We start from the raw sequence: 8,305 nt of genomic DNA on the forward strand, positions 1-8,305 counted from the left end.
AAAGTGGAAGTAGTATCCAGAAAAGCTTTAGTTGGGCTAGTTGGGGTACTTAACTCCATAGAACCCAATGCAATATAGGCTTGTGAAGGCAGCCGTCTGGTTTGAGCACCACCTACTGGTAGCCCCTATAAATTATTTACAAACTTTCAAAAATGAATCTGTAAATTGAGGATATAGAAGTTTACTTTAGTTCTGTCGAATTTTATGTACTAATTGCCTTGTTTGTTTGAATTGGTTAAAATTAAGAGTGGTTTTGTAAAAATAAAAATAAAAATAAAAAAAGTACAAACTAATAGCTGTTGCTAAAAATGAACGGAGGGACTTAGGAGAAACATTTGCAAACCATGGTTTCACAAAACAAATTAAAGCAATTTTAAAGAAGGTAAATTAGAGACAACGCTAATTCATCAGATGATAATTACAAAAAAAAGAAAAAAGAAAGAGAGAACTTGAGACTGGAAACAAAGTACTGAAAAATGAATAAAGAACTGACACTAAAAATTTACACATGTCCAACAAATACACATTACATATATAAAACACCAAAGCATACCATGGAAGAGGAAAAGCTATTTACTTCTCTGAGAGTAAATATTACATCATTCCCAAAAGTTAGAAATCAGGCTGGTCTCACATTTCTCCGAAAGAACATTTAATGCCAAAGAACAATGGAAACTCCAAAGTTCTTAGAGGAAAAACAATTGTAAACTGAAAATATTATTGTCAAGTACCAAGTAGACATTTTTTTAACATGTAAGAAGTAAGGCCATGTATAATCCTGGATACATAATAAAGAAAATGCAAAACAGCAAATACAGTATATTATGAATGACTCAAAAAATGAGCTCAAAAAATTAGCACACATAAAAATAACTCATAGAGATCAATGAAAACATTTAAATACAGAATTAATCTAAAAATATTTGCAAATTAGGAGTATAGAATAGAATATAAACGTTATATCTCTGGTCATGTTAAAATGAATAAGTTATTCAAATATATTGATGGGAGGAGGGTGGAGTGGATTTGAGAATTATTAATTTAATTCACTTTCAACACAGCAAATCAAGAGCTAATATCACATTAAAAATAATTAAAATTACAGAAAAGTAAAATTACAAATTATTTTGTACTCTTAATGTTTTATTATATTGTAATCAGTAAAAAAAATATTCAGGAAATAATGACTCTTCATGTAGCTAAAAAAATCATTTAAAACTTAAATTTTTTCTGTTTCCTTTTTTAATTTTAAGAAAACAGGTTTAATTCATATTTTTTAAATAACATATATATTATGATCCAGTTACCTTTCTCCTTATTCAACCATCACTCCCTCTCATCTATCTTCCAGCTATTTTTTATATTGCCTCTATTTTTTTTATCTATCACCTACCCTTTCTACCTATCTGTTATATAGCTATCTGCTACCAATTATCTACATGTATTTACATTATTTTTACATATCTATCATCCAAGCCTCTCTCCTCTCTTCCAATCTACCTGCTATTTACGTATCTATATGTCCATCCATCTCTGCCCTTGATTTATCTACAATTATTATTCTCTGCTGTTTTTACACCATGATAATGTTTAACTTGTTAATGAGTTATATGATAGACAAAATATTCTTTAAAGTGTCATTTCTTTAGCCTAAAAGATTAAAAGAAAATATGATTAAAATCCATTAAGGGACACCTGAGTGGCTCAGTCGGTTAAGTGTCCCATTTTGGTGGTTTCTGAGTTTGAGCCATGTCAGGTTCTGTGCTGACAACTCAAAGCCTGGAGGCTGCTTTGGGTTCTGTGTCTCTCTCTCTCTCTGCCGTCCCCCTCCCCCCACCACCACTTGTGCTCTGTCTCTCTCGCTCTCAGAAATAAATAATAAAACATTTTTTTTTAATCCATTAAAATAGGAGCACCTGGGTGGCTCACTGGACTGAGCGTCCAACTCTTGATTTCAGTTCAGGTCATGATCCCAGGGTTATGGGATCAAGCCTTGTGTTAGCCTCTACGCTGAGCATGAACCTGCTTAAAATTCTTTCCCTCTCTCTCTTCCTCTTCGCCTCTCCCCAGCTTGTGCTCCCTCTCTCTAAAAAGGAATTTAAAAAATCCATTAAAACAAATAATCCTCCCCCCCAAATTCCATTAAACCAGAAAACTTTAAGCAAAATCCTGAAACAACCGAAGGCAGAAATAAACCTGTTACTTGAAATTATTTTAAAGGAAAAGAAAAAAGAAAACAAATAAGTACATATTAAAAATAGCTATCACTTTTTGGGTAACAAACATATGCCAGGTTTCACATCCAATTAATTATCTAAATCTCACCATAACTCCATGACGTAGAAATGAGTGTCCTGATTTCACAGATACGGAGACTGAACTTACCAGGTGCTAGCTAGTAAGTGGCAGAGCTAACTTTCCATGTAAACCAGGACTTGCTGAAATAACACTTGGACTTTGTTTAAAAGTTAATTGATATTAATATTCCAAAAACTGGTACAGGACAAAGTCAAGGAAAGATTTATAAGATTTTGGAAAAACTCCTTCATTTGAGACCATGATGGCTCACCACAATATGTGGCATCTGTCAAGTCCCTGAAGCCAACAGCAGAAGGTAAAGTCATAATCCTTCATAATATGCCACCTGATATTTCCATCGGAGACCCCACAGACAGACAAAATGTTCATGGACTTGACTGAGTGTGACCGTGTAGGCTATTCTGTATGGTAAGTCGCAAATAATAGGCAAGCAAATGTATATGCACTTTAAATAAATAAATACAAACATGTTATAACAATGATAAGTAAAGAATTACCTCTTTTGGAATACCTTAGAATAACTGGCATATACTCTGCTATAATTTAATTTAGTAAATTGTCATATACTACACTAAAAAAGCTACATATTTTTATCATAGAATTCTATCAAAAAGCTAGACTCAATCCTTTTTTTTTTCAACGTTTTTTTTTTTTTATTTATTTTTGGGACAGAGAGAGACAGAGCATGAACGGGGGAGAGGCAGAGAGAGGGAGACACAGAATCGGAAACAGGCTCCAGGCTCCGAGCCATCCGCCCAGAGCCTGACGCGGGGCTCGAACTCGCCGACCGCGAGATCGTGACCTGGCTGAAGTCGGACGCTTAACCGACTGCGCCACCCAGGCGCCCCAATACTTTTTTTTTTTTTTTAATAGAGGAGTTGAATCTCAAGGACATTCGAAAATTTACCATGTATATACAGTTAGTGAATGGCAAGGCAGGGACTCAAAATCAAGAATTCTGATTATAAATCATCCTGCTATATTAGACCACTAAATATATTAGGATCAAGAGGACAAAAAAAAAATGTGCTCCATTCCCCTAAAGCCCAGCATTTTTTCTTGTATAAAGGTCCTTGGGTAATACCTTGGCTAACAGTAGTACTATCTAGACCAGTCAACCTCCACCAGCCCCTCCACACACACTATCCAACCCAATATCATTTATGCGGTGCCACCACCAACCAGACACCTAACAGACACGCAGACAAAGGAAAGCAGCAGCAGTGGTTTTGCTGGAAAGCTTAGCCAGAAAATTGCTTCCCAATTGTTTTGAAACTCAACCTAGAGAACTGTTGTGCTTCTTATGGGTATGGCTAATTGAGCAATCAGCAAAGAGGTGGAGACAACTCCAGAAATCCACAGGAGAAAAGGAGGAGAAGTATCATCAGGGCTGTGTTCCCTCAGGAGCCAGGGATAATCCATTCCTTGGCTCTACTAGCTTTTAATGACTCCAGGTATGCTTTGGAGTGCCTCCACGTATGGTAACATCACTCCAATCTCTGTCTTCATCTTCACAATGCTTAACCTTTGTGTATTTTTGTGTCTCTGCTCAGTATGTTTTTCTACTGGGATATTTGTATTGGATTTACGGCCCACCCAGACAACCCAGGATGATCAATTTTCAAAATCCTTAATTTAATTACATCTTCAAAGACCCATTCCCCACCCCCCCCCTTGTAGGGTAATATTCACAGGCTTGAGGGATTAAGATGTGAACATACAGTTTTGGAGGTAACCATTCATCTCAGGCACAGTGGGGAAAACATTTACATAAATCTCTACTGTTTTAGACACAAAATACACAGATATTAACAGGGACCATTCTTCAGGGTAAAATCGACAAAAAAAAAAAAAAAGGAAAATCACCAATTGCTATTTCTTTCTTTCACATGTACACTAGTGTGCATACTTTCATTACTCCTCAATACCTTAAATTGGTTGTACTCCTTTTTGTTTTCATATTTTGTCCAAAGTTTATTACTGTCACAGGGCTAGGTTTTATCTTCCTCTATCATCGGAAGACCAAAGTCCCTAGACACATTCAATATGATTCTCTTGATACTCAGATTATTGTCTATCCAACAACACCAGCAGCAGCCCCTGGAAGATGGCTACAAAGGTCAATTATCAGTCTTGATTAAGGGATGACTAGAACAAAATGCTCATTTTAACCTGGATACCAGTGGAGTCCTGGCATATCAAAGTTGGATTGTTACTATTAACTACAATATACTTCCTCCTTGCCACTTACTCACACACACACACTATATGACAGTCATCATGATTCTCAATATGTCTTGAGACAAAGAAGGAACATTTATATGTTTACATGTACCAGGAGAGATAAGAAGAATTTGGAAATTGGAAGACAAATTTAGGTTATTGCAGATTATATAGTGTTGTCCCAAATTAATTTGAACTACTTACATCCAGTTGTCAATTTTACTGCCTCTTTACACTATTTAAATATTTTCCTTATTACATAGATTTTAAATGTTTTAAGATTTTCATGCTATGTACATATTAAAGAAGTACAATTTATTATTACAAGAACTCCCAGAATTCTTAACTCAGAAGCAACCTTGGAATGACTTTATTATAAAATTTACAAATATATATATATAACTTCAAAAAAATTTTTTTAATGTTTGTTTATTTTTGAGAGAGGGCAAGACAGAGCACAAATGGGGGAGGCGGAGAGAGAGAGAGAGAGGGAGACACAGAATCGGAAGCAGGCTCCAGGCTCTGAGCTGTCGGTGCACAGCCTGATGCAGGGCTCAAACCAAGAGATCATGACCTGAGCTGAAATTGGATGCTTAGCCAACTGAGCCACCCAGGCACCCCAATAAATAAAGAACTTTTTTAAAAAAATGACTGTTTTTCTTCCTGCTTATCTTTAAAATTTACAAACACACACACACATCGCTTTAAGCAATATACAAAATGATATAAAATCAAGACACACCAAGCTCCTCCCCAATTTTTAGCAGTTCACTTTTTCTTTTTATGACATTTTTACTTCAACACAGATATCCATCTTACTTACAACAGATATTTAATTTAAATGTCTGTATGTATTTTTTCCTTCAATGTTATTCCAGATCACAGACCTGATGAAATTCTTACTATGTGGCTCATTTAGAAACTCTTTGATTCTAATTCATTCTTCATGTGTCTATGGCTAGTCCCACAGTAAATAGTACTTAGCAAAACCTTTGGTTCTTCAGAAGAGAAGATGACTGTGATGTACTGAGGGAGGTCAATGTTTGATTACGCAAATGTGTAACTCCCCTGCAGCTCTAATACCGGCTGTACAAGAACTAAAACAAGGATAATGGTGAATTTAAGAATCGGTATTCCTGCTTAATGTCCCTTGTCCCCTCAATAAAACATCCTAAATATACCAATGTCCAATTATGTATATCTCCTTCACAAATCATATTTGATTTGAAATTTCATGTATCTACCTATATATCCCCATCTCTATCTACCATCTATCTACTATCTATTTTTCTATCTATCTATCATCTATCTATGAATCTATCTATGTATCTATCTTACTACTTGGAGAGGTGGCATTCCTCACTTTAAAAGAATAGTTTCCAAAGAAATTTCCTAATCATTTTTTTAAAGGATAATTATCTTTTTGAAAGACAGGTAAATGTCAATGTAATTTATAAGGTGTGTAGAAAGTAATTATGACAGAGGTTAATTGAAATTTATGGAAATGTATTGACATAATTAAACTCTCAGGGATGCCAGAGAAAAATTTAGGAAGCATAATCATCAACTCCTTTCTTATCTACAGTTATACTACAGACAGTACTCTATTCATACACCTCATTTTTGAATGTGTGAATGCCAGCTCTCTTTTGTTTGTTATTTAGGTTATTTTTTTATTTTTCATCATGAAAAGGTTATATTTTTATATTAATAATAGATTTTATACAAATAGATCATTTCAAAGAATAGTGAAAAGTTTTTATCTCACAATTGTTCTTATTCCCTATAGTAGCTTCTTCTGAATTATGCTATTATCTTTAAGCTTCCATCAAAAATTCTTCTATTTCAAATTCTGACCAGGTATTTGTACCTGGACACAACTTATTTGTGCTCAGGATCTCATTTTGGCTTACTTTCTCAATATTTCATTCCATTGAGTGTCTAAGGAAGAAATAATGCAATTTTGGGTATTTTTAAAATTTATTTATTTACTTGAGATAGAGAGAGGGAGTATAAGCAGGGGAGGGTCAGTGAGAGAGGGAGAGAGAGAATCCCAAGCACATTCTGTGCTGTCATCACAGAGCCTGATGCAGGGCTAGATCTCAGGAACCATTAGATCATGACCTGAACCCAAACCAAGAATCGGATGCTTAAATGACTGACCCACCCAGCCACCACCATTTGCAGTATTTTCTTTAAAAACAACAGCTGGCATTGGGGGAGTGGGGAAGGAAGCACAGGAAATAGGGATGAACGAGATTAGCCATATGTTGAAAACTTAAAACCAGGATGGAGAGACATAGAAGTTTATCATACTCTTCTTTGTACTTTTGGTTATATGTAAAATTTTCTGTAATAAAACATTTAAAACTGTACCTTCCCTTGGAAATCTCCTCTTTCCTATATCCTCAAGCAGCCTTCTCTTCGTAAATAGATCCCTTAACATTCAAATATATTCTAAGCAATCTTTTTAAAAATGAGCACCCCGGTACTTGTTTGCAGGTGCTCTTTCTCTTCTTTGTCTACATTGGTGAGCCTCTCTTGAGTCAATAATTCCCAAATGTGTATATCTTCTTTATGCCTGAGATTAAGTATTCAGATCCCTTATTTCCTTATTTTCACCTCGTGTAGATGTCTTCCACATTCTAAGTTATAAAATTCCTAAGTTGATCTGTTGACACATTGACATGCATACACAGAGAACTCTGCTGTCACCTTCATTCATCCCTGTGTCAGTAAATGGTACTGTATTATTTTACCTGTGTCAGTCAAGAAAGCTAAAATTTCACCATTGGTTCCTTTTTCTCTTATCACCCATCTACTCCATGAAGAAATTGTTTGTTTTCTACTAATAACTTATGGCTCAAATTCAACTGCGTATTTCTACTTCAATATTCTGGTCTCAGACACTATTATCAAATACCTAGATTATTACTACAACAACCTTGATCCCTGATAACAATTTGAATCACACTCACACTAGCCCAACTTAGTTTCTGTTTGTTTGTTTGTTTGTTTAAATCCAAATCTTAAACAAAAGTTAAGTTACACCAGTGTTTAAAAATCTTCAGTGGCTTTTCGCTGCATGTAGGATAAAATATCAATTCCTTACAAACATCTTGAAAGTTTTGTGTGTTCTTGTCCATATCCACCTCTGGGACTTCATCTGTTTTCACTCTTCTTTCTTCATCAAATTTGGGTCACTTAACTTTTTTCTTTACTCATTTTCATATCCTTGAATATACCAAGCTCTTTCTTATTTCCAAATATTCTACATTTTCTATTTCCACTCTACAAAAATTGTTTCAGCCTACTTTTTCAGAGGTTATATTTCTTATTTGTCTTCTCATATGATATGTTAAATATTCAGAGATATTTCTGTGAAAGTTTCTTCATAAACTTTTCTTAAAAATACTATTTATTTAACAGCACTTTTACAAATAGTTCACTTAATTGATTACTTTGTTTTCTATGCCCTCCCTCTTTCTAAATGGTAACACTTACGACAAATCTGCTTTTATTTACTGTCTAGAATAGTATCTGGTACATGATTAATCTTTAATGTATTTTTTCAGTGAATTAGTTTCCAAAAATAAATCTTTAGAGAATATTTCAGTATTAATCTGGTGGTTAGTATGTGGTACAAATTCATCTAAGTTATAAATTGTAACACATTTGTCAACATAAAAACCATTATATTTTTAAAAAGTTATTTGCAAACTTTGTTAGGTCAATATGATAACTTTTAAAACTGTACTAATAG

This window comes from Lynx canadensis, chromosome D4, assembly GCF_007474595.2.
Source record: "Lynx canadensis isolate LIC74 chromosome D4, mLynCan4.pri.v2, whole genome shotgun sequence".
Taxonomy (NCBI): Eukaryota; Metazoa; Chordata; class Mammalia; order Carnivora; family Felidae; genus Lynx; species Lynx canadensis.